The following is a 26,601-nucleotide window of genomic DNA, read 5'->3' as shown; positions in this document are numbered from 1 at the left end:
CTTTGCCAACCTTGTTGGGCTAGCTGCCCTGTCCCTGAGGGCTGGTGGCACGGCAGAGCCTTCCTTAGCTGGGAGAGGGGCATCTTTGAGCTCAGCCTGCTCATAAACAGGTGAGGGTCCTGATGCTGAAAGCCCCATTGGGCTTTTAGCAAGAGCTGTTCTGGTTTACAAACGGAAAGGAATTCTTTTGGCAAACTGCTGATAGGTGGAGAAGATGTCCTTCTCTCCTGGGAATGCATGTCCCTGTGCTTTGTTTCCTGTCAAGAGAACTCTTCAAAGGACTGTACAAAATCAGTCTCTGTGCCAGCCATCTGCACTGCAAGGCTGCCTGTCTTGTTGCTGGTGTGGTTGTTGTTGTTGTTACCCAGCTGACTCTAAAGGGCTCAGAGCCCAAGACAGTGGGGCCACCTTTTGTATCTCCTGGAAGCTGGGATCTCTGCTTCAAAGTCAGCATCTTGCATTTTGTTTCCCTCAGGGAGCATGGTGAACATGGAAAATCCCATCATGAAATACTCTGAGCTGGAATATATTGGCAGCGGGTGAGTCCAGCCGCAGTTACTCCTGCACAACCCTGGGCCAGGTGTTTTTCTGGTGGAATGTCTATTCAGCGTGAAGTCAGGCAAGCTGCAAACAGTTTGAGACACTGGGGATAGATTGTCCCATGTCTCAGTGCTGCTCAGAATTTGGGAGTGGGCTCAGAAGGCATTGTCAGAGACATCTCCATGCGGCAGAGCTCTTGTCTGCATCAAGAACAGGACCTGGAAGGTCTCCTTGTCTCTCAAGTTTGGGAAAGCTATATGTTAATTTCCTTAGCATTTTTGTTGGTATCAAAATGATACTGCCCCACTAATGAAAAAAGTAGAAACTTGCTTGCCTGAAAGAGAAACCTACCCCCTATCAAAGCTGTGAGATAACAGTTCTCGGGAACATTTCTTTCCCATGGTTTGCTGAAGGAAATCCTTTGGGGTCAGGATAGGAACCACACAGTTTAGAAACTGAAACCCGAGGTGAAAGAAGAAGCTGTCTTTAGGAGCTGAGACAGTAAACCCCAGTGCTTCAGGGACAGGCCCAGTGCCAATGCACTTGAGAGGAAAATGCATCATCTGCCTTCTGGCAGAGCCCTCCTGCATCCTACAGGTTTTAGGCATTTACAGCAGAGCTCTCCTGTGTGGGCTGGCTTTCAGTGCAAAATCTAAATAGCTTTCTCTGCTTCTTTTTGTTTCTAGGAGTTTTGGACTTGTGGTTAGAGCACTCGACAATGCCGCAGGCAGAGAGGTAAATGTCAAGAGTCCCTGCAGACTCTGCTGCTCTTGAATGGCTTTCCCCTCTGGTGGGAGCTGTGGCTGGAGCTTTGGGTAGAGCTGTGCTGAAAAGGCACAAGAAGCACAGACTGGTGCCAGCCCATGAAATACATTTGGGACTTTGTCCTCCTCAGCTGGTGGAAGGAAGGCACGGAGGGCAGCGGTTCCTTTCAGAGAAGGAGGCGCTCACTCCCTCTCCATTGCTGAAACAAAGGTGGTGCCTTAGAGCACCTCACTGCTCTGTGGGGCTACAGCTTCAGAGTCCGGAATTCTCATTTCTGGCTGCCAGCAAATACATCTGAAAGTTACTGGCAGCTCCTCAGCCACCTGCAGTGCTGCACTTGGGAACTGCACGTAGGGAGAGATCTGCAAGGCGTCCCTAAAATCCCTAAGCCCTGCCCATAGCCCAAGATGTAGCCACAGAGTATTAAGGCCTGGATTACTTCTTCTGAATCCTAGAAAGAACAGCAGAGAGTGTGGTCAGGGAGTTTGGGGTGATAATTGAGACACCACAGTTACCAAGTGGACAAGACAAAATGTCAGTGGCCCCAGGTGTCCTGTAACTGCCCCCAAGGGAGCAGAGAAATGGGCTGTTGGAATGTCAGTTCCTCATTACTGCAGTGCCTGCTCACAAGGCAGTTTGGCACAGCTCAGCTGTGTCATTGCAAAATCACTCGCTCCATGTGTGTTGTGGTCTTGTGCCAGCAACTTCTCAAGTTCCTGATTTCCAATATCATTTTAGGTGGCCATAAAGAAAATAAATCTTCAAGGACTGAGGAGGAAGAAACTAACTGTTAACGAAATCATGATCATGAAGAGGTGTAGGAGTCCCAGTGTTGTGAATTATTTAGCCAGGTGAGTGGTCATGGTCTCATCCCATGAATGTGCGTTTATATACAGCAACGATGAGAGGTTAAAAACCCACTTTGTTCACTGGATGAAAGTAGAGCTGTTAATTATTATTAACTATTATTTCTCTATTCATCTTGAAAAGATGAGATGAGATTGCATTTTGTCTGCATGAGTCTTCCCAGGCACACGTTATTTGAAAATTATTCAAAAATTATCCAAAACCTCTATCAGCTGTATCTTACTAAGTCAATATTCTCTAAGTTCTCTGCCTCCAAAGTTTTTTTGGGATTTTTTTTTTTTAAAGTTTCTGAAGTGCGGATGAAGCATCCTAAAGTGGATTTCCCTTGGATTGTTGCTCCTCTTTGTCATTGCTATGCATGCCAGGAAGACTAGGTGCTTATCTCCAGGCACATTGTGCCTGACAGGTTTTTTATGTGGGCTGTTGCTAAACTGCACTTTTTGCTTGCTGCCCATCTAAGACATCTTTTCACAGCTGTGCCTTTCTCCTTGAGACTGCAAACAATGCACAGTCAAGAGGGAATGTCTATTCATTTGATTCTGTCCTTGTATCAAAAGGATCTGGAAACAAGAAACCCGGAAGCAAAAAATCAATGTAGCCATGCATGTTCCTCTCCACGCCCTTGTTTCCTTCTTTCAGCTACCTTCGGGGAGAGGAACTCTGGCTGGTTATGGAGTACATGGACGGAGGCACTCTAAATGATGTCATCAATGAGTCTGACATGTTTGAAGGAGAGATTGCAACCATCAGTCGGGAGGTGAGAGATGTTCTTCCGAGGGCTTGGGCAGGATTGTCTGGGAAACAGGGGCTCAGGGCTGGAGTGATTTCCTGTGCCAAGCTTTGTTTCTATGTGGCTGGTATGCTATGGGCAAGTAAAAGCATCTCAAGTGAAAGGCCTGCCAGTGCCCCTGCACTCCCTGTACTCAGTGCCAGTACTCTTACCTCCTGCTGTTGTATTCTCCCTTTGTCTCATGTATTTGTATTTGCTGTTCTCCATCTTCCTTCCCTAAACTTTTGTTTGTCTTCACTGCATTCCTTGCCTGTGAAAGCAAAGGTGCTGGTGGCAGGATTTGAAATAAACAGCAAAGAATAAAGAGAGACTCATTTCCCTCAGTCCTCAGCTAAAAAGGATAGGAGCGCAGCCAAAACGCTGTTTGCTTCTGAGCACATCCCCTGCAGCAGCAGTCATCCTGGCTGGCTTGCAGGGGACAGTCTACAGCAGCAGGTGCTGTTGCTCCTTCAAAAGCTGACATGCCTTTGCTTAGAAAGGTCCTGCTCTGCAAATGCTGGAGCAGCCAGCTCTTCCTCACAAAGGACATATGTTCTGCCATTACTCCCCATTCCCCTGGAGAGGGAATCTTTTAGATTCTTTGTTTCCTTTCTTGCAGGATGAAATCACATCACTAATTTTTGCCCTCCTGTTTCTGTTCTCTCTCTCAGTGCCTGCGAGGACTGGATTTTCTTCACTCAAAACACGTGATCCACTGAGATGTGAAGAGCTGCAACATCCTTCTCAGAACCGACGGCTCTGTCAAGCTGGGTCAGTATATTCTTGGTCAGGTACAGCGTTCCAGGGATGTGGGTGTGGGGCTGCTTTGAGTGACTGCCAGCTCCCCAAAATGGTGCTGGTGGCAGTGCAGGGACCCCTGCTGTGAGCTGAGGGCACACTTGCAACGTGCACAGAGGTAGGACGAGGAACAAGCAGTCAAGAGTGGTGTTGCTCCCTTCCAGAAGGAGGGAGTTAAAAGTCTAAAGTTTCCAAAGAACAAAAGCCACTGCTGGAGGCAGTGTAAAAAATGTGGGGATTTTTAAAGTCACCAATGCCATATTTCCTTGGCTCAAGCCCTGAGGAAAATCGAGCAGGGACAGTTGCCCTGGAGATTCAACGGCACACTCTCAAACTTCTTCTAGGGAATTCTTTTGCTTTGGTTCCTAATTGCACAGAATTAAAATAAAAACAGTATTTTGCTTTCCCCTTCAGCTGATTTTGGCCTCTCAACTCAGCTCACCCCTGAGCAGAGCAGACGGCGCTCGGAAGCTGGGACTACTTGGTGGATGGCGCCTGAAGTGGTGATGCAGCAACCATATGGTCCTAAAGTAGACATATGGTCTTTTGGAATTGTGGGCATCGAAATGGTAGATCACGAAGCTCCTTACTGGAACCAAAGTTCTGCCTCGGTAAGGAGCAAATACTCTCTGATCCCACTGTCTTTCTCACCTGTCCCATGTTCTGCTATTGGACAAAATCCCATTGCCATCTGCTGGAACTACTTCCACCAAGGTCCCTTGCTAAAAATGTGCCTGCAGTATATCAGCATCTGCTGTAGTTTTGGTTGCATCAGTGGGGGAACTCAAGCCTTAGCACATGCAAACAAACTCCATTCTCAGGCAACACTTTCCTTTGGTTTATAAGTGGTTCCAGTTCTTTTTTCTGTGTAGATGGCCCTAATTACAGGAAACCAGCATCTAAGAACTGGTGTTACCTTGCTAGAAATGAAGGAAAGAAACCCAAACCCAACAAAGTTTCTAAAACAGTGGATGTTAGACAGGAACTGCATTCCCTGTGCAGTTTCTTCTCACTGGGAAACATGCCTGAAACCAGGGCATGAGGGTGTGAAGGCCACAGAGTCTCTTCTGCTTCTCGTGCAGTGTTGCTGAAACCCTCAGTGACCGTGTTTCTTTCATAGCCCAAGCCACGTTCTCCACGTCACCAAGGCAGAGCCTGGTGAGGGGGAGAGCCTGCCAAAACCTCCCATTTGTTTCCTGGCACTTTCTGGGATGGGCCTACCATTAATGCATTGACTTGAGTAGCCAAATGAGCAGAGGGTGACCATAGGGATGGCACCTCTCCGTCTTCTGACCATGAAAAGTTTTTCTTTTGCCGCTTAAGGGAAGCTGAAATTTTCAGACTGCTGAGAGACTGAGCTGCACATGGCTCCTGTGTGCCTAAGCAGGCATTTTCATCCAAGTACATTTGTGCGGGCATCCTAATGTGACTGTGTTTGAATATGAGATTGCAAATGTTTGTTTCCTTACCTGAGGATTAACTGATGGATTTCCTTTCTTTTCGTCTAATTCCCATTGTTTTCAGGGACACAGCAAAATGCTTGATGAGTTTTTTTCTATAGCATTGTTACAGTTTTACATGAGAGACATTTAGGAAAGTGGTATAAAGCTTTTAACCACTGGAAAGCTGGACACACCTCTGTGAAAAACACATGTTAAAAGAAGAAAGAAACTTTTTCTTTCCCTGCCGCTTGGGAGTGAGGTAACACGGCTGGGTGGGCCCTGCTCCAGGGCCAGGCCGGCTGGTCCTGTCGTGGGCTTAGGCTCCCCCTTCTCCCGGGCTGCCTGCCGGCCCCCTAACATCGGGTATGGGCAGGGAGAGGGGGTGCTGCAGAGCCAGATGGAGCCGGCCTTGGTAATATTTGGTTACTTGTTACACTCTGCCCAGCCCGGTGCCCAGCTGAGCTCATCAGACCGGGAGTAGCCCCGGCTCGATGTTGGGATTTTACCTCCACTGAAGTTACTCACAAGCATCAGGCAGAAGGAAGGAGAAACTACCTCTCTGTTATCCTGGTGTGTCGCTCTTGAGTTCTGTTCTGCTTGATTGGATCTGAGCTGCACCCTAGCCCCAGTTTGTACTGTTTGCAACACCTAGTCCCACTGGGGTTAGGTTGACCATTTATAGGGTCCTTTTAAAATATTAGCCCTTTTAGTGCTCCAATCTTCCTGTGAGTGAGAGAAAAGAACAAGATACAAGTATGGGAAGGAATAATATGAAAACATTATCTTCAGTGAGGAACAAGTTAAGTCCTAGATGGGAGGGATGAGGAAATATTTTCATTTTCAAGCTGAAATTCTCTTTTAAACTATGAAGAAAAAGGGTTTTTTCTTATAACACATGAAACTATGGGGAGATGAAGAGTTCAAATTGATTTTGAGCAAAGGCCTCCACATTAAAGTAAGCAGATATTAAGGTAACTATCATCCTATGAGAAGCTGAAATAGAGAGAGAAGAGTAGTCCTGTACTCCCAGGAGAAGAAGATTTCTGTTCCTAGGGATAAAAATGATTTTAAAAATAGATAAGGAAAACTTTTACATTTGAACAACTCATCTTTAAAACAATACCCCCTTAATCAACATGGCCCATAAACAAGTTGGGGGAAGGCTTTTAGAAAATGGGAGAAACTTCATGATAACAGGGTTCTGCAGGCAGCTGTAATCGATGAAGAAATTAAGAACCATAAGAAAACTGTTTTTTTGTCTTGTAGAGAAGTCCCCATAACATTAACAAGAGGGACCTTTCTCCCTAAGCAAACTGAAGAAAGACTATTTTAAAAGTAGTAAACAGGCTGGAAATGTAAGGTTTTGCTTCTTTACATTATCAGTGAGAAAGAAAAGGTTGTGGCGGGAGGAGAAATGTTCAGAAGGGTTTATTCTGATTCTTATTACTCTTTCTTTTAGTTGCTATGAAAATATTTTCTTTATACCCTTTGAAAGTTTTAGGCCTATTTTACTTTCTCCTAATCCTATCTTCCTAGCTCACCACAGGAAGTAAGTACATTGATAATTGACCAACACCAAACCCACCACACTCTTGAACATATGAGCTGGGAAAAACTAAGAACTGGGGAAATCTTCAATTGGTGAACCAAAACCACTAGAGAAATTTCGTGTTTCTGCCCAGTTTTGAACTGACACCAGCACAGGCAGCAGTGCTTAAGGGACCAACAAGCACTACAGAGATGCCTTTCATGTACTAATCCTTGGAATTGGTTAGTACAGCAAAGTCCCTCTTCCAAAAAGCCTGTCAAGCTGGTGTGAATCCTCAGGGAAGCAAACGTGTTTTTGGTGATGTAGTTCACACTAAAGGTCAGTCAGTGAAATCAGCTGCAAAGGCAAGATCTGCAGGAGGCTGGAAAAGCTGTGGTTGCATTGGGGTTTGGGTTTTTGGTTGGTAAAGGAAAGTCATCTCTGGGTCTCTGCCAGGGCAGAAACTGCCACTGCAGAGTGGAGCTTAACCAATGGGAAGCAATGGGAGAGCAGTGAGAGATGGGAAAGCAGCAGGTGGAGCCTGGTGTTTCCTTTTTCTGCAGGCTAGACTCATGATAGCCACAAAAGGGACCCCACAGCTGCAGCAGCCCAACCGATGCTCGCCTTGCCTGCGGGACTTCCTGAGCTGCTGCCTGCAGACAGACGAGGCGCGGCGCTGGTCTGCCAAGGAGCTCCTGCAGGTAAAATGCGAAGGGGCTGCAGGTGAAACAGGGTCTGAGGGATGGGCTCCTCCTCCACTGAAGTCCAAGGCATCAGATGAGCCCCTTCCTCCTCACCTTCACTCTTGGTGCTATTCAAAGAAAAGAGCGAGGAATCCCAGACTGGGCTGGGCTGGCAGGGCCCTGTAAAGGTCCTCTGGTCCAAGTGTCCTGCAATGAGCAGGGATGGCTTTACAGAGATCAGGTTGCTCAGAGCCCTTTGCCACCTGACCTGGAATGGTTCCAGGGATGGGGCACCTACAAGCTCTTGGGGCAACCTGTGCCAGAGTTGCACCATGCTCTGAGTAAACAAGTTCTTCCTTAGACGTATTCTGATTAGATCCCATTTGTGTTTAAAAATATTTGTCCATTTATAATATTTATCCTATTGTTAATGGTTCTGTTAAAAAAGATGTCCCTCACTTTCTTCAAAGCCACTCTGAATTCTTGGAAAGTGGCAATAAAGTCTCCCTGGGGACTGTTCTTCACAAAACTGAATAACTCCACCTCTCTCTCATTTCCTGAGAGGAGAGGTGCTCTGTTTTCTGTTTCTGTCATCCTCTTTTCTGTAATTTAGTGGGCTGTTCAATTTTATCTAATGGCAAAAGCATTGAAGTAGAGCAATGCAGGGTACAGAGACATGAAATGGTGATGCAGGAACCCAAGGAAGCCAGTCCCAGCTGAGGGGTCAGACATTTGGCTGTGGGCAGGAGGGGCTGTGTGGGGCTCACTCTGAGCCTCTGAGGGGCCCTGGTTTGTGCCCCCAGCCCACCCTTGGGGGTTTCTGGCACACACACAGAGACAGCTGAGAGGGACTTGTCCCAGCCCCATCTGCTGCCTGGCACGCTCAAGCAGACGGGAACTGCCCCAGGGTCACTGCCAGGCTGTGTGGCAGAGAGGGAACTGCAGGGCCCAGTGCCACTGGGCTGGCCCTGCTGGGAAGGAAGGTGCCACCAGCACAGGAGGGGCAGGGCATGGAAAGGCAGACACTGCTTTCTGTCCCTGTGGAAATCAGCACAGTGCCTGTCTTTCAAAGACAGGGACCCATGTGTGTCATTGGAGTTTCCTGAAAGATGGAAATCCCAGGGACAGAAAGCACCATTTCTAGAGCACTGGCAGGGCCAAAATCCCTGCAAGATAAAGAAACCAGAATAAATGGATGAATGGGATTCTGGGCAAGGTTTGCCTGTGATGGGAAGGTCCTGAACAAGATGACTGGGGAGCAGATGGTCCCATCGCTTCTCTTTCTGGGTCTGTCTGAGAACCACAGCAATCCTGATTGACTCTGTGAAGCACTGAGCTTGGAAACTAATGGTTCATTGGGTTTTTTTGGTTTTTTTTTCCCATGAACAGCATCCATTTGTTACATCAGCAAAGCCAGCGTCCAGCCTTGTACCACTGATGCTCTCAGTGAAGAGAAGGATACACCTGCGAACAGTGTGACAATCACAGCAGGACTGTTTACTCCAGAACCATCTTAGAGTAGGATTGTAGAGTAGGATTTAGAGTAGGATTATAAGAATAAGAGACAAAAGACTCTGCATAATTCCATGTGAATCAAGGGGAAGACATTTATTTGGTTTCTAAACGTAGTTTATATTTACTTCCTATCTTGATTTATATAGCCAGGCATTCTTTGGTTGGTTGCTGTGCTTGGCCATGCATCTCTTGATTGGTAGCTCTATTTTGTCCATGAGGCAAGCACACATCTTTTTCCTAATCTAATTGGTTGATGCTGTAAGGGTCATTTTATTTGGCTTGATACACTTTTGTCTCTCAGACACTCTTCTACTTCTTCTTTCTGCTCACAACATCAACTTTTTATCCAATAAGATGAATGCAGTTGTATTAAAAACATGACCTAGTTCTTTAGTTCCAGAAGGTTAGGCTAGTTTGTTCAGTAGCTGTCCATTTTTCTGTAAATATGACCCTTACAAGATTATAGAATAGGATTGTAAATAAATAAAGTTTCTGAAATTTCAACTCATCTGGAAGATTCCATTCTTTCTCACCCTGTGAACAAGCTCAGCATTTCCTTCTGACCTGTCTGTTGTCTCTTAAAGGTGCAAAGTGACATTTATGGCTGCTTTGGTGTACTTTGAAAGTGGGGAAGACTCTTCTTCATTCACCCTCTCCACACTGCCTTTGGAATATGGCCCACTTGTCCGTTTAGGCACAGCTGTGATATTACTGGTTGAGGCAGAAAAGGCAGGAAAAACCACAGGAGAAGTGGGGCAGCCAAGACATCCTGTGTGGATTCAGGTCTACAGCTGTGACTCGAGAGCATTTGGGTTCCTGTCACTTGGATTGGTATCCCTAAGTGCAATGTCTTTGGTGGAAGGAGAGCCTTGCAGAAGTGAGAGAGCAGAAAGATCAGAGAGGGTGCTCGGGAAGGTCTCCTGTGGTGCAGAGCTGTCAGCGCCTGTGAGGGGAGAGCGGGCCCGGCCTTGGCCGGGGCGGAGCCGCAGCAGAGCCCCGGCAGAGGCCGGAGCAGCCTGAGCCCGGGCAGAGGCAGGCTGGAAGGAGGCCCTTGTAGCTGCGAGAGGCAGCAGGCGGGCCCTGGGTGCCTCTTGCTGGGAGCGGGCGAATCCTGCGCTCCCAGAGCCCGGGGGGCAGCTGGCTGCTGCCGAGGGGAAGCGCAGCCATGCTGGGCACAGCCCGCACTGGAGGCATCGGCCGTCTGGAGTGTGCCCGGGAGCAGAGAAAGGCCAAGGGCAGCCGAGGGCCTCTGGGCTGCCTGAGGATTGCTCCTCTTCTGCTGGCTGCCCTGTAAGTGCTGGGCAAGGTCAGCGGTGTGTGCTCACTCTGGGTACCGGGGCAGGGAGCCGGGCTGCTCGGCAGGCTGGAGCACAGGGCAGCCTCCTTCAGGCACGGCACTTCTGCCCGGGGAAGCGAGGCCAGCGGGAGGCAGGGACAGCTTGGCCGGTCACACCTGCAGGAGCCAGCGCCTCACGCAGCTCTGGGAGGAAGCGCCTGCAATCCTGCAGCTGTGCACTGAGCCACAGCAAAGCAGGAGATGCAGAGTGTTTTGCAGAAATATTCAGGGCCACCAGGCCAGCCTGCTTTGTGCTGTCTGTGCACAGCAAGCGCTGTGCAATGCAGCTCTGAGCTGCTGGCAGAGAGGGAATCGGGGATGTGCCTGAGGTGAGTCAAGGGGTTAGCTGAAAATGTAATTAGGATAATTGAAAGGTGGGTGCAGACAAGTCAAGGGGCCAGCTGGGAATATAATTGGGAGAGTAGAAGATTGCATGTTTTAGTTAAGATTTTGAAATGAGGTAAGATGCTAAGTTAGTAATATAGCTTTTAGAACGTACCTTAGTTAAAGAGAACTGAAGACATTAGGAATGTAAAGCTAGGAGTGACGGGGGATAGATGAAGCGATTATGAAGGAGCAGAGACCATAGAAATACCTTGCCTTAAGAATAATCAAACAGTTCGGAGAGGCTTGGACCGTGACCAGAAGGTCAAAAGTTCCTGTCAATTGCCCATGGGTGAAGATTTCCCCATGAGGAAGATGGCTTTCTTCCTCCCATGCGAGCACTCCCTCACTTCAAAATCCCACCCATTTATAGGAGTAAGTACAATTGTGCAGCTGCAATAGGTATTCAGCTGATAAAAATATGAAGCCGGCAGGTTATAATTAGGTATTATGCGTCCTTAAAAACCTAATGTAAAACCTTTTCTGTCGAAATGGAGAGCAGGAGTCAGCAACTCCTTGTACGTGTCTTTGGAAACTAGTTCACATGTGTCCAGCACTGCAAAATATGCCCTTCTTTTCTACTATAATTAGTTGAAGAGTTGTCTGTCCATGCTTTAAGGGTTATGCTGGAGTAGTGAACTGATTTGGAAAGGAGCAGAAGAGTTCCATTAGGCAATTTTTGGAAGACATGGAAGCCTCTTCTGACTGAAGGGAAAGCCATTTGGAATGGAGTAGTGATCCCTAAGTCCATACAATACTGCACCAAAGGATTAGACCCTTCTCTCTTCAGGACATTCTAACTGATCCTGCCTAAGTTCTGCTTCTACTGAATACCAGCCAGGGCTCACACCTGTGTTGCAGGGCACTTCTTCCTCTCAGTACTAATGGCTTAGCTGTCTCTCACTGCCATATTGCTTACCCAAGGCCGGTCTTTTCCATATCCCTTATAAAAGGACTTTTTCTTAGAACCCCAGATTTTGCATGTGTGCCTGCAACACTGGCACAAGTTTGCTCCATATCTGTCTGCATTGGAGAGGTGATGAGCAAATCCATGTAGTGTAGAATCATGGATCTTAGATACTTCTGTAGAACTGGAGACAAAACTTGTGTGACAAAATATTGCCAAATAAAGGCTAATTCTTCATTCCCTTGAGGCAATGATTTCCAGTGCTATATATGCATGGGTTCTCTTTGACTGATGACTGGAACTGAAAAGGCAGATCTTGGACCATCATCGGGATGAAGTAGGATGTGGAAAAACCAATCCTTTAAATCAATGACAACAAGAGGCCAGTGATTTGGGTTCATTGATAAAGAAGGAAGTCCAGGCTGAAGAGGTCCCATGTCTCCAATCACTGCATTGATCATCCTCAGGTCATGAAGCAACCTCCAGAATTCCGATGTCTTCTTGTGGGTGAAAAACACAGGCGAATCCCAGGGGCTCTTTTTGGATGTGATGTGACCTTGCTGCAAATGCTCCTTTACCACTTTGTTAAGGGTATTTATTTTTTTCTCGGTTAAAGGCCATTGATCAATCCATGAAGGGTGATCAGTTTTTCAGTTCAGCTTTCAAGTGGCAGGTTTTGACATGGTTTCCATCACAGGCCCACTTCCAGTTCTGCTCCCCTTTGGGACAGGACGTCTCTCCCCCACACAGTGAGAAGCTTCTGAACAACAAAAGGATGCACCGTTGCTGTCCTTCCTTCAGGACCTGTAATGTTCATTGTGGATGCACTTTGCAAACACACAGTAGCACCTCCAATCCCTGTGAGGGAACCTGCAGGAGCTGCCAAATCCCAATCACTGGGCCAAAACATGTGAGAAATTACAGTGACATCTGCACCAGTATCTGGCATGCCTGTCATGTAAATTGTTTTGCCACAGTGAGTCAGGTAGCAAGTCAATTTTGGTTGGTTGCAGTCCAAACATTGTACCCAAAAGACCTCAGGACCTGAGGTTCCAAATTGCAAAAGCATAACTGAATTCTCTGGAAAGTTGTTTTGCTTGGCTGTATTCATGGGAAAAAGCAATGCAATAGCTATAGGGATTTTGGTGGAATCAACACAGAAACCTTTAATACAGGAGCTAAAATTATTAGCTCTTTGATACAATTTACTCCAACAACAGCTGTAAGGAATTAAAGTCTGAAAAATTGTTGCTGGCTATGCCTAGAATCAAAAGGTGTTGTCTTTGTTGAAAAAACCTGATAATTCCAGTAGAAATACTTTCAGAACAAAAATTATTTAAAAGATGAATCAATTTTGTGGAGGCCAATTCAAACCTTGTACCTGATGGTATTGAGCTGGCACCATTTGAGGAATGGCTGACTGAGGGATAAATGACTGAGGTACCAATACCACTTGACTGGGTAATTGGCTGTAAGGAGGTGCCACTGCTTGTGTCGAGGCGCGGTGATAATCTGCGCTCTTTTCTGAGTTTAACAACCAAGCTTTGCCATTGCTGTCGAATTGAGAACGACAATGCCTGGCAAGATGCCTCCCTATCCGACACCACGGGCAAATAGAAAGGTTTTAGATTGGATTGTTATTGCAGGATAATTCCATTTTCTTGTGTCCTGGTTTACAACAAGCAAAGCAACAACACTTTTTATCAGAGTCCTACAATACCAACAGATTTTTTGAAAATTTTTGTTTGTGGTTCAGGGGCTTTTTGAAGCTTTTCATTATTTGTCCCCAATTTTTTTCCAAAGGCTTTCCCAAATTATCTCCCAGTGTTTTTCCTAACTTTTCTTGAGATTCTGCAATCTGCTTTCCAAAAGCATTGACTTGCACATTAGCAATATGATGTGGAGAGGTGAGCTTACTGCAGGCTGTTAGCATCTGTTTTACAGTTGGAGGCTAAACAGGTAAAGTTATAATAATATTTTTACATTATTCTTCTAAGTGCATTGAGATCATGGTAGAACAGAGTTTCGTATTGTGGATTTACATCATTTCAACCATATCTCACCGGTAAGGCAAACAGGTTGTTTATTTGAATCCAATTTTTTTCTAATATAATATAAGACCAGTTATGTCGTTGAAATAGAAGGCTTAACTCTGATTTAGACTGTGTTTTGGTTTTCCCTCTCATCACTCCTGTATCTGATCCAGAGGAACAGGTAGTGTTGTCACAGCAATCAGCTGTCCCAGGAACCCTGCCAAGAAGCTCCAAGTTCTTGGCAGTAGGGTCCTCACCACAGCAGCTTTCCCGGGAGCCTTGTCAGGAAGGTCTGGGGAGGAAGGCTCCACGTTCTTGGTGACAGGAAGAAAGCCAGAGCCTGCTAACTCACATCTGGATTCAGTACATTGGATCTTTTTAGATTCATACAAAGTGGGCAGCTCTCCAGCTGCAGATCCCAAATTTGTATTTGTGACACTTTCCAATGGACTGTTACAGGTTCCACGTGGTATCCCCTCCCGCAGGGATACAGCTGGAAACCTCTAAGGTCTGAGCTGCAATCTCAGCATGCTTTCTCCCCCCAACCCAGCAGAGAATGAGACAGGCTTCAAGGCTTCTAAACAAACTGTCTGTGTTTCCACAGCAATGTTCCTGAGCTCTCCCACCTCCACCTCATCCATCTCTCTGAGCAGAGCCATCCCTGCCCTGCTCAAGCCCTGGCTGCCACCAACTGCTTTTGTCTGTCCCTCTGCCCACTGCCTGCAGACAGAGCCAAAGCCAAAGCCCCTCCACCTTCTGTAACCAGGGCTGGGGAGCCAAAAGTGGTGAAAATCCTGGAAGAGATTTGGCAGAGGAATCTCTATGAAAAGAGTCTTCGGAGCTGCAAAGCAAACTGCCTGGCTGAGCCCAATCTGAGGAGATGACTGCCTGGGAAGGGGAAACTGTGGCAGGAGTGACCCTGCAGCCCTTGGCCAGGCAGAGCAGATCCAGAGTCCCCCTTGGCAGACCCCACCTGCAGAACTTCTGAACAAGATCCGGCCTCATCTTGTTCATAAGAGGAGCAGGGCACAGAAACAGCAGCTCCTGCTTTGCAAAGCTTCCCCAAATTCTCATCTCCCTGACCCATTCGATTCCCAGCATCCCCAGAAAACGTTCCCTGAATCCCCCAAATTCTTGGAATGCAACAAAAATCCTGAACGCTTTACTGGGAATTCCTGGTCTGGATGATTTTGCGGAGGAGTGGGAGGACAGCCTGTCTCAGCACCAGTGACAGAGGGAATCCGGGAAAAAACACAGGACACGACCAAAGCTTGAAGCTGATCTCATTCCCCCTTTCCAGAGTTCAGGATTCTGTCCACACTGCCTGAAACGAGCCCGGACTTCCCAGGTGAAGGGAAAGAACCCTGAACAAAACCCGAGATCCCCCCAGAGGAAGATGAAGGTCCAGCACCACTGGGAATTAAAGTCTCAGAACCAGGTGCTCTGTTTTGTTGTTCAGAAAGTCTCTGTTACAATCATTCTGTTCAAAGCTTTCCATTAAAGCTCTGGAGACAGCCATTAGTTTGACCAAAGTCTCTTCCTTTTTGAGAAACACTAGATTGTAAATTTTCCACTTTATCTGGTCCCAGAAATCAAAGGTAAAGGTGACTGCAAGTCTATATTTTGAATGTTCACTTTTACCCTGATCGTAAGTCTTTCATTTCATGTTTTGAGGTGTCTGAATGTCCTTTATCCTAAAATTGTCTCAAGCTGGTAAAAGACATCCCATTCTGTTTTAGAAAGATGGTTTCCCATCTCCTTGCCCAGGAGCCCCTAGAGTTGCTACTTATTAATTACAAGGCTGTCAGCTACAGACGGCCAAGGGGACCATGCATTCCTCCTTTTAACAGCCTGGGCCTCCGGCAATGGCACTGCCCATGGTCTTCTTTTTATTTTTATGTTCCTCTAGGCTACAAATCCTCCTCACGGAGGAGCAGCTTTCCCAAAACCCTCTGATTTTAAGGATTTCTACAATATACTACATCATATATATTTTAATATATGTACTGTAGTAAATAGAATATATAAAATATATCCTTGATCTTTTTCTAAGCCAGCAGGCCTTAGCAGCGAGTTCTGAGCCAACGTGTGGCTCTGCTGCCTTCCCAAATCTGTGCTTCCCTTGCCCAGCCTGAGTGCAGGTGGGGCTTGTGCTGGCCGTGGCTGGAGATTTTCATGGCCAAAATCTTCCAGCATTTGCATCTGCTCATGGCTTTGGGTAGCACAAATTACAACACATCCATCTCAGCTGACAAATGGCATTTCTTACAAATTGCTACACCAATGCTGACAACACAGAACTATACAGATCTCAGTTGAAGTTAAAAAAAGTAAGTTATTTCACTGTTACACCACACTATTTAAAAATATACAAATAACAACTTCCACTAACAAAACCTAATTTATTGGAAACCTATACAAACACTCACTATACACAGAGATCAAGGGAAAATTAACAACTTAATTTCTTGCATATTATGACAAGCATACAGCCCATGTAGAAATACAAAAAATATCAGTATCTCTCTGTCAAACGAAGTATTCACCAAACAGAATTCCACCACGATACAACTCCATACACATTTAAATAGAACTGAATACATATACAGTACTACAGCATACAGATGTGAATATAGATTAAATGTGACCTATTACATTCAAGAAACAGATACCTAAAACAAACCTGTCTATAAATAGACAAAGAGAAGTACCAATCTAAATATCTGTACAGCTGCATCAATGCAACTATACAGCTATACATCTGTATATATGTATAAATATTATTTATATAGAAATAGATCAATATGCATCTAAAAATATAAAACCGGACATATATACAGATACAAATACCAAGACACCTATTTTAAAAGACATATGACAAAAACTACATCAATACAAATAGATACCTACATTCCTGTATACATATGGAAATCTAAACACAGATATTACAATACATTAAAAGAACTAGACACACATAGACACAAATACGTGACTGCAAACCTGTATGTATGCAGGTATCTATACATACATACATACATAGTACACTCATAAATCTAACACCATATGCACAGAAACATGCCTGTACAAATAGCAGGCTACATATGTACATATCCATCTCATAATCCCAGTTCACATGCAAGTCCGTGTATCTTTAAACAGAGCTCCAAGCAGAGGGATCCCAGCTGCCCCATCTTCAAAGCCTCTCCCTCGGTCTCCTCCTCCCGTGCACAGCAGCTCTCCTGGACAGGGACAGCAGATGGGACATCAGGCAAAGAGAACACTGAGTGAGTATGGGGACGTTTCCCTGGGCAGCAGCTGCACTTCCATCAGGGCAGAGGAAATCTCAGAGCCTCCCCAGGAGGGTCAGAAAGAGAAAGCAGCCGAGCGGGCCAGGCTGTGGTGAGCGCAGCCGCGGCGGGACCGTGGCGCAGCCCCGGCAGCCCGGCACAGCCGGCACAGCTCCCGGCCCTGCCGGCACAGCTGCCTTGCCCAAGGACAGCCCCTGTGCCGGCCGGGGCAGCTGCGCTGAGCAGCCCCAGCACGGGCAGGGCCCGCTCCTGCCCCGCCGGGCAGTGCCCACGGCCACAGCCCACGCCGCCCTCAGCCCCACCCTGCCTGCCCGGGCCTGTGGCCTCAGCCGGGCTCTCTCCGGGCTGGCAGCAGCAGGTCCCCGCTCACTGCTCTTGCTGCTGGCCTCCAGCTTCTCCCTGCTGCCTCCCGTCAGTCTCCGGCTGTCCTCAAGGTCTTCCTTGCAGCTGCGGCCAAAGTGGAGGCTCTGGAATTGGTTCCAAGGCCTGGCAGAGCTGCAGTCCCGGAGCCCTCTGTGCTCCCTGCTGGCCCCTCCATCCCTTCAGCCCCGCCATGCTCTCGCTGAACCCCCAGACCCCTTCAGTTTTTTCAGCCCCTCGCAGTCCTCTCACCCCCCTCAGTCCCTTGTCTGTCCCATCCTGTCCCCCGAGACCCGCCAGCCCCTCAGCCTGTGCCACTTCCCTGTCACCTCAGTGCCACCATCGGCCTCGGCTGCCGCACAGCCCTCAGCCCCAGCAGCAGCTCAGGGTCCCCGTCCCTTGAGCGCCACCGCCCCCTCAGCCCCCTCAGCCCCCTCAGCCCCCTCAGTCTCCCCGTCCTCCAGCAGCTCCTCAGGGCACAGTGCCTGGGGCCAGCGGCAGCTCCCAGCGCTCCAGGGACAGTCGGGGCTGGAAGTGCTGCTCCGCCTGGCCCGGACACCAGCTTGGAGCCAGCACAGGGAGAGGGGACCCAGGGGCACAGGAGGAAAAGCAAGAGGTGAGAAAGGCAGCCGAGGGGGGAAAGAGGTAAAAATGCAGCCTAGGCCTACACAGCTCAATCTCTGCATCCAAACTTCCACATACTCCTAAGGAAATAACCATGCTATTTCTAGATCGATATCTAAGCATGTAAATTTAGGCATCTAAATGTAGGCATCTAATTGTAGGCATGTAAATGCAGGCATCTAAATATAGGCATGTAATTGTAGGCATGTAAATGTAGATGTCTAAATGTAGGCATCTAAATGCTACTCTTGAAATATATAAATGTAAATCTCCAAATCTCTAAATGTAACTACATCCATACAGATATAATTCGATCCTATCTATAATGATATATATCAATTTAACTATATAGGGGTATATATATGCTCATATAGACACCCCTCTATAAATCTATAAATTTAACTATATGAATATATCAATTGAAGTAGAGAAATCTATAAATCTGTGTACCCACAAAGAGATTCCCCCTGCCCAATGGTCACAGGTTCTCCCTCGATCATCTTCCCACGCTGGGCAGCCCTCCTGGCAAGGTAGATCAGATGGGTGTCTGGGAAGCAAAGGGAACACTGGGTCAATATTGGCCTCTGTGCATCATTCCCTTTGGAAGTAACTGTCCTTCCATCAAAGACTGTAAAAGATGGCTGGAAAGGCAGACTCTCACTTGGCACTTTGAAGCCTGCTCTTCAAAGAGCTGGAATCCTTCCAAGTGTTCAAAACTTCTGAAGTTTTGAAGTATCCCAATAAACTCAAAGCACTTGCAGTAAAAATGGCCCTCATGGGAGCCTGAAACACAGACAGTCCCAGCTGGCACAAAGAAGCCCAGCCTTGTTCTTTCTCTGTGCTGACAGAGAGACCTCAGTCCTCACTGCAATGGCTGAAGCTGAAGGTGCTGGGAGCTGAGTTATGAACTAGCACCGTTCCCTGCCATCTCCAGCCTGCCCTCTGCAGCAAGCAACAGCTCCTCCAAAACAACTACCACCACTGGGATGAGCAGCTATGTGACAAATGACCAGAAAATATTTGCTTTGGCATTTATGTATTAGCTTATGCAAGTTGTTATTGATTATAAATATTTAGAAATCGCATAAGTTATAAGTTTTTTAGCTGCTTGTTAATATCATAGAATCTATCAGCTTAAGTGCACACTTTGTTGCTCATAGAAAAAGTAGTGTAATGAATATAATATCTATGTATCACTTATGGAGACATTCGTGTGATGGGGTGATAATTGAGACACCACTGTTACCAAGTGGAGAAGGCAAAATGTCAGTGGCCCCATGTGTCCTGTAACTGCCCCCAAGGGAGCAGAGAAATGGGCTGTTGGAATGTCAGTTCCTCATTACTGCAGTGCCTGCTCACAAGGCAGTTGGGCACAGCTCAGCTGTGTCATTGCAAAATCACTTGCTCCATGTGCATTGTGGTCTTGTGCCACCAACTTCTCAAGTTCCTGATTTTCAATGTCATTTTAGGTGGCCATAAAGAAAATAAATCTTCTAGGACTGAGGAAGAAGGAACTAAAAGTCAATGAATTCATGGTCATGAAAATGAATAGAAATCCCAATCTGGTCAGCTATTTAGACAGGTGAGTTGTTGAGAATATTTGTTCACATATTGCAAATATGCAAGGTAAAATCCTGCTTTGATCACTGCCAGAAAAAAAGAGCTGTAATTATTGGTTGATTATTATTGCTCTGCTCATCTCCAGTGGATGGGAAGAGAGTACATCTTGTCACCATGAGCCTCCCCTGTCGCACATAGTTTGAAAATTATTCAAAAACCTTGTTTAGTCACATTTTACTAAATCATTAGCCTGTAAGTTCTCAGCCACCACTTTGTTTTGTGGCTTGTTTTTTTTCAACTGTCTTTTTATGTCCGGATAAACTAACGTGGATTTCCCTTGGATTGTCTGCCCTCTTTTCCATTGCTACGCATGCCAGGAAGACTAGGTGCTTATTTCCAGAAACACACAGTGTGACAGGTTTTTTATCTGGGCTCTTACTCAATGGCATTTTTTACTTGCTGGCCATTTAAGACATCTCCTTTTTCACAGCTGTGCCTTTCTTCTTGAGACTGCACAGATTGCAAACAATGCACAGCCGAGAGGGAATGTCTATTCCTTTTATTCTGGCCTTGTTACAAAGGGACCTGAAAACAAGAATCAGTTAAGAAAACAACCTCGCCATGCATGTTCATCTCCATGCCCTTGTTTCTTTCTTTCAGCTACCTTCTGGGTGAGGAACTCTGGCTGGTGATGGAGTTCATGGATGGAGGCACTCTGAGCGATGTCATCAGCAAGACCTACCTGTCTGAAGATGAGATGGCAGCCATCAGTCAGCAGGTCAGCAATCCCATCTGTGCTGCCAAGGGCTTGGGCAGGATTGTCTGGGAGACAGGGGCTCAGACCTGGAGTGATTTCCTGTGCCAAGCTTTGTTTCTATGTTGCTGGTAGGCTATGGGCAAGAAAAAGCATCTCAAGTGAAATGCCTGCCAGTGCCCCTGCACTCCCTGTACTCAGTGCCAGTACTCTTATCTCCTGCTGTTGTATTCTCGCTCTGTCTCATGTATTTGTATTTGCTGTTCTCCATCTTGCCTCTCTAAACATTTGCCTGGAGCCTGCCTACACTGCATTCCTTGCCTGTGAAAGCAAAGGTGCTGGTGGCAAGATTTGAAACAAGCAGCAAAGAATAAAGAGAGACTTATTTCTCAGAGTCCTCAGCTGAAAAGAATCGTGTGCAGCCAAAATGCTTCTTGCTTAAGGAAGGTGACTGATGTGATACTTCCAAGCCTGTGCTGAGGCCAGCAATACAACCTTTATCATGCAGCCTCCCACCCAAAAGTGATCCGCTTCACACCAAAGGGAGGGACTTTTTCTTTTTTGGCAAGAGCCCTCCTTTGTATTCTACAGGGAGATAGCATGTTCACTACAGCAGCAGTCATCCTGGCTGGTTTGCAGGGGACAGTCTACAAGAGCAGGTGCTATTGCTCTTTCAAAAGCTGATATGCCTTTACTTAGAAAGGTCGGAGCAGCAAGTTCTTCCTCTCAGTGGCACTGTGCTCTGCCATTACTCCCCATTCCCCTGGAGAGGGAATCTTTTAGATTCTTTGTTTCCTTTCTTGTGTGATGAAATCACATCACTAATTTTTGCCCTCCTGTTTCTGTTCTCTCTCTCAGTGCCTGCGAGGACTGGATTTTCTCCATTCAAACCATGTGATCCACCAAGATGTGAAGAGTGGCAACATCCTTCTCAGAACCAATGGCTCTGTCAAGCTGGGTCAGTAAATTCTTGTTCAGGTGCAGCATTCCAGGGATGTGGGCTGTGGGGATGCTTTAAGTGACTGCCAGCTCCCCAAAATGGTGCTGGTGGCAGTGCAGGGACCCCTGCTATGAGCTGAGGGCACAGTTGCAACATGCGCAGAGGTAGGACAAGGAACCACAAGAGGTCAAGACTGCTGTTGCTCTGTGTGTGTCCCTTGCAGACAGAGGGAGCTACAATGTAAAGCTTCAGGGGAATAAAGTCCACTGCTGTGAGCAGTGTTTAAAAGCCTGGGTTTTTTTGGAAGTGGCCAATTCCATAGTTCCTTGCCTAAACCCCCAAGGAAACAGGAGATTCAACAGCACATTCTTAGCCTGAGAGGGGGGAATTCTTTGGCTTGGTTTCCTAATTGGAGCTGGCTTTCATGGTTTGTTGTTTTCTCCACAGCTGACTTTGGCCTCTTTGCTCAGCTCACCCCTGAGCAGAGCAGACGGAGCTCCGTGGCCGGCACTTGTGGGTGGATGGCGCCTGAAGTGCTGGCAGGTCAACCATATGGCCCCAAAGTGGACATATGGTCCTTTGGAATCGTGAGCATTGAAATGCTAGAACAAGAAGTTCCTTACTGGAATGAAATTCCTGTCTTGGTAAGGTCCAAATACTCACTGATACCTCTGTATTTCTCACCTGTCCCATGTTCTGTGTTCCATTGGACAAAATCCCATTGCCATCTGCTGGCAGTGCTTCCACCTAGTTCAGAAACCTAACCAGTTCAGAAACCTGCCATTTTGGCCTCCAGCTATGCCTGACATTTCTCATTTGCTTTTTGAAACCTGTTGGAGCTCTGTCTCGGAAGGACGAGAATTTTTCAGTGAAACAGTTGGATGTGTGATAAATATCCTTTGAAATGGAAGTTGAGTCTTCCCAATTTCAGTTTTATGGAAAAAGAAAAAGTGAAAAAGAAACAACCACCAAAGCAATGCCCAAGTAGTTCTGCTTTCCTTTTTGTTTTTGAACCACAGCACATCAATTTTCCTCCATACTGTAGCATCTTTTCCAAATCTTGTGGAACTTGGAAACTTTCTGATTTTCAAGTCATCTGTACATTGTTCAGTCCTGTGTGTGGGTGGCCTGGATAAGTTTAGGATGTGTTTTTTCTCCCACTGCAGTTAGAATTGTACGCCAAACCCTTGGCTGTTTTTGGTACCTTAACAAGTTGATGAGCTCACAGCCAGGTGCCTGGGCTGGGATCCAACGTGGGCAGTTGACACCGGTGCTGTTCTCCTTTACCACAGGAGCAGGGCCATCCCTGGCCTGCACAGTTCTAATGACAGTGAGGACTCCAGCTCTCCACCATGTCCAGTGGCTGAGCACAGCTGCAGAGGAACAGGATAAAACCCCCTTTGTGACCTCTGGTGGTATGGGAAAAGCAAAGAAAGCTGCCATAAATTATTTGTACTGAAAGGGAGTGTGTTTGCTGTTTTAGACTTGGAAATTTTCCTCTGGTTTGAAGAGGATAATAACAAAGTCTCTCTTTGGTCACCATCTATTTCAGTGCCACCAGCACAGAGCTGTTAGTATTGTGAAGGGTGTTTTTATGGAGACCAGGCCACAGCCTGGGGTCATGGAGATCCTGCTAAACCACCCATTTCTTACCCAGCACTATCCACAATGGGCACACCATTAATGCATTGACTTGAGTATCCAGCTGAGCAGAGGATAACCATAAGCATGGCACTTCTTCTGATTTGACTGTGAAAAGCTGAAACTTGCAGCTGAGAGACAGAGCTGAGGGTGGCTCCTGTGCACCCAAGCAGGCATTTTCATCTCAATATATTTGTAGGTGCATCTTAAAGTGTCTGTCTTGACTATGAGGTTCCAAATGTTTGTTTTCCTTTCCTGAGGAATACCTGGTGGATTTCCTTTCTTTCCTCCCAATTACCACTGTTTTCTAGAAGAGGACAAGAAGCTTGATGAGTTTTGTTTTATGGCAGCTGTGCTTACAGGAGCAACAAGTACTGCAGAGATGCCTTTCACCTGATTCTAAATCATTACTAATCCTTGGAAACAGTAGAATTACTATAGCAAAGTCCCTCTTCCAAAAAAGCCTGTCAAGCTGGTGTGAATCCTCAGGGAAGCAAACATGCTTTGCTGATGTAGCTCCCACTAACTAGGCCAGTCAATGAAATCAGCTGCAAAGGCAAGATGTGCTGAATGTTGGAAAAGCTGTGGCTGCATCGGGGTTTGGGTTTTTGGTTGGTAAAGGAAAATCATCTCTGGGCCTCTGCCAGGGCAGAAACTGCCACTGCAGAGTGGAGCTTAACCAGTGGGAACCAATGGGAGAGCAGTGACGGATGGGAAAGCAGCAGGTGGAGCCTGGTGTTTCCTTTTTCTGCAGGCTAAACTCCTGACAGCCAGGGGAGAGAGACCATGGCTGCGGCAGCCCAACCGATGCTCGCCTTGCCTGCGGGACTTCCTGAGCTGCTGCCTGCAGACAGACGAGGCGCGGCGCTGGTCTGCCAAGGAGCTCCTGCAGGTAAAATGCGAAGGGGCTGCAGGTGAAACAGGGTCCGAGGGATGGGCTCCTCCTCCACTGAAGTCCAAGGCATCAGATGAGCCCCTTCCTCCTCACCTTCACTCTTGGTGCTGTTCAAATGAAAACAGTGAGGAATCCTACACTGGGCTGGGCTGGCAGGGCCCTGTAAAGGTCCTCTGGTCCAAGTGTCCTGCAATGAGCAGGGATGGCTTTACAGAGATCAGGTTGCTCAGAGCCCTTTGCCACCTGACCTGGAATGGTTCCAGGGATGGGGCACCTACAAGCCCCCCCTACAAGGGGCAACCTGTGCCAAGGTAGCACCATACTCTGAGTAAACAAGTTCTTCCTTAGACATGCTCTGATTAGATCCCCTTGTGTTTAAAAATATTTGTCCATTTATAATATTTATCCTATTGTTACTGGCCCTGTTAAAAAAGATGTCCCACACTTTGTTCAAAGCCATTCTGAATTCTTGGAAAGTGGCAATAAAGTCTCCCTGGGGACTGTTCTTCACAAAACTGAATAGCTCCCTTTCTCTCTGCATTTTCTGAGAGGAGAGGTGCTCTGTTTTCTGACTGTTTCTTTCATCCTGTTTTGTAATTTGGTGCGTGTTTAGTTTTTTTAGTTTTTATCTAATGGCAAAAGCATTGAAGTAGAGCAATGCAGGGTACAGAGACATGAAATGGTGGTGCAGGAACCCAAGGAAGCCAGTCCCAGCTGAGGGGTCAGACATTTGGCTGTGGGCAGGAGGGGCTGTGGGGGGCTCTCTCTGAGCCTCTGAGGGGCCCTGGTTTGTGCCCCCAGCCCACCCTTGGGGGTTTCTGGCACACACACAGGGACAGCTGAGAGGGACTTGTCCCAGCCCCATCTGCTGCCTGGCACGCTCAAGCAGACGGGAACTGCCCCAGGGTCACTGCCAGGTTGTGTGGCAGAGAGGGAACTGCAGGGCTCAGTGCCACTGGGCTGGCCCTGCTGGGAAGGAAGGTGCCACCCAGCACAGGAGGGGCAGGGCATGGAAAGGCTGACACTGCTTTCTGTCCCTGTGGAAATCAGCACAGCGCCTGTCTTTCAAAGACAGGGACCCATGTGTGTCATTGGAGTTTCCTGAAAGCAGCATTTCTAGAGCACTGGCAGGGCCAAAATCCCAACAAGATAAAGAAACCAGAATAAATGGCTGAATGGGATTCTGGGCAAGGTTTGCCTGTGATGGCAAGGTCCTGCACATGATGGCTGGGGAGCAGATGGTCCCATCGCTCCTCTTTCTGGGTCTTTTTAGGAACTAGAGGAATCCTGATTGACTCTGTGAAGCACTGAGCTTGGAAACTAATGGTTCACTGTTCTTTGTTGTTTTTTGGTGGTTTTTCTTTTCTTTTCTTTTCTTTTCTTTTCTTTTCTTTTCTTTTCTTTTCTTTTCTTTGTTTGTTTTGTTGTTGTTGTTTGTGGTTTATTTTTTGTTTTTTTCTTTGTGAGCAGCATCCATTCGTGACATCAGCTGAGCCTGCATCCACCCTGGTCCCACTCATCGTCTCAGTGAAAAGGAGGATGCAGAAGCTAACAGTACAATAATCACAGCAGGACCATATACTCTAAAATCATCTTAGAGTAGGATTGTAGATTAGGACTGTAGAGTAGGATTTAGAGTAGGATGATGTAGAGAAAAGACAAAAGACTTTACATAATTCAATGTGAATCAAGGAGAAGCCATTTACTGTGCTTCTAAACGTAGTTTAGATTTACTTCCTATCTTGCTTTATATAGTCAGGCATTCTTTGGTTGGTTTCTTTGCTTTGTCCACGCATCGTTTGATTGGTTAGCTCTATTTTGTCCATGAGGCAAGCACACTTCTTTTTCCTAATCTAATTGGTAGATGCTGTAAGGGTCATTTCATTTGGGTTGCTTTATCTGTCAGCAACTCTTCTTCTTCTTCTTTCTGCTTGCAACATCAACTTTTTATCCAATAAGATGAATGCAGTTGTATTAAAACATGACCTAGTTCTTTAGTTCCAGAAGGTTAGGCTAGTTTGTTCAGTACCTGTCCATTTTCTGTAAATATGACCCTTACAAGATTATAGAGTAGGATTGTGAATAAAGTTTCTGAAATTTCAACTCATCTGGAAGATTGCATTCTTTCTCACCCTGTGAACAAGCTCAGCATTTCCTTAGAAGCTGTCAGTTGTCTCTTAGAGGTGCAAAGTGAGACTTATGGCTGCTTTGGTGTGCTTTGAAAGTGGGGAAGACTCTTCTTCATTCATCCTCTCCACACTGCCTTTGGAATATGGCCCACTGGTCCGTTTAGGCACAGCTGTGATATTACTGGTTGAGGCAGAAAAGGCAGAAAAAACCGAAGGAGGAGTGGGGCAACCAAGACATCCTTTGTGGATTCAGGCCTGCAGCTGTGACTCGAGAGCATTTGGGTTCCTGCCACTTGGAATTGTATCCCTAATGTCTTTGGTGGAAGGAGAGCCTTGCAGAAGTGAGAGAGCAGAAAGATCAGAGAGGGTGCTCGGGAAGGTCTCCTGTGGTGCAGAGCTGTCAGCGCCTGTGAGGGGAGAGCGGGCCCGGCCTTGGCCGGGGTGGAGCCGCAGCAGAGCCCCGGCAGAGGCCGGAGCAGCCTGAGCCCGGGCAGAGGCAGGCTGGAAGGAGGCCCTTGTAGCTGCGAGAGGCAGCAGGCGGGCCCGCCCTGGGTGCCTCTTGCTGGGAGCGGGCGAATCCTGCGCTCCCAGAGCCCGGGGGCAGCTGGCTGCTGCCGAGGGGAAGCGCAGCCGTGCTGGGCACAGCCCGCACTGGAGGCATCGGCCGTCTGGAGTGTGCCCGGGAGCAGAGAAAGGCCAAGGGCAGCCGAGGGCCGCTGGGCTGCCTGAGGATTGCTCCTCTTCTGCCGGCTGCCCTGTGAGTGCTGGGCAAGGTCAGCAGTGTGTGCTCACTCTGGGCACCGGGGCAGGGAGCCGGGCTGCT

The sequence above is a fragment of the Fringilla coelebs genome (genome assembly GCF_963513975.1).
Source record: "Fringilla coelebs genome assembly, chromosome: Z".
Classification (NCBI taxonomy): Eukaryota; Metazoa; Chordata; class Aves; order Passeriformes; family Fringillidae; genus Fringilla; species Fringilla coelebs.
This window is presented reverse-complemented; position numbering follows the sequence as displayed.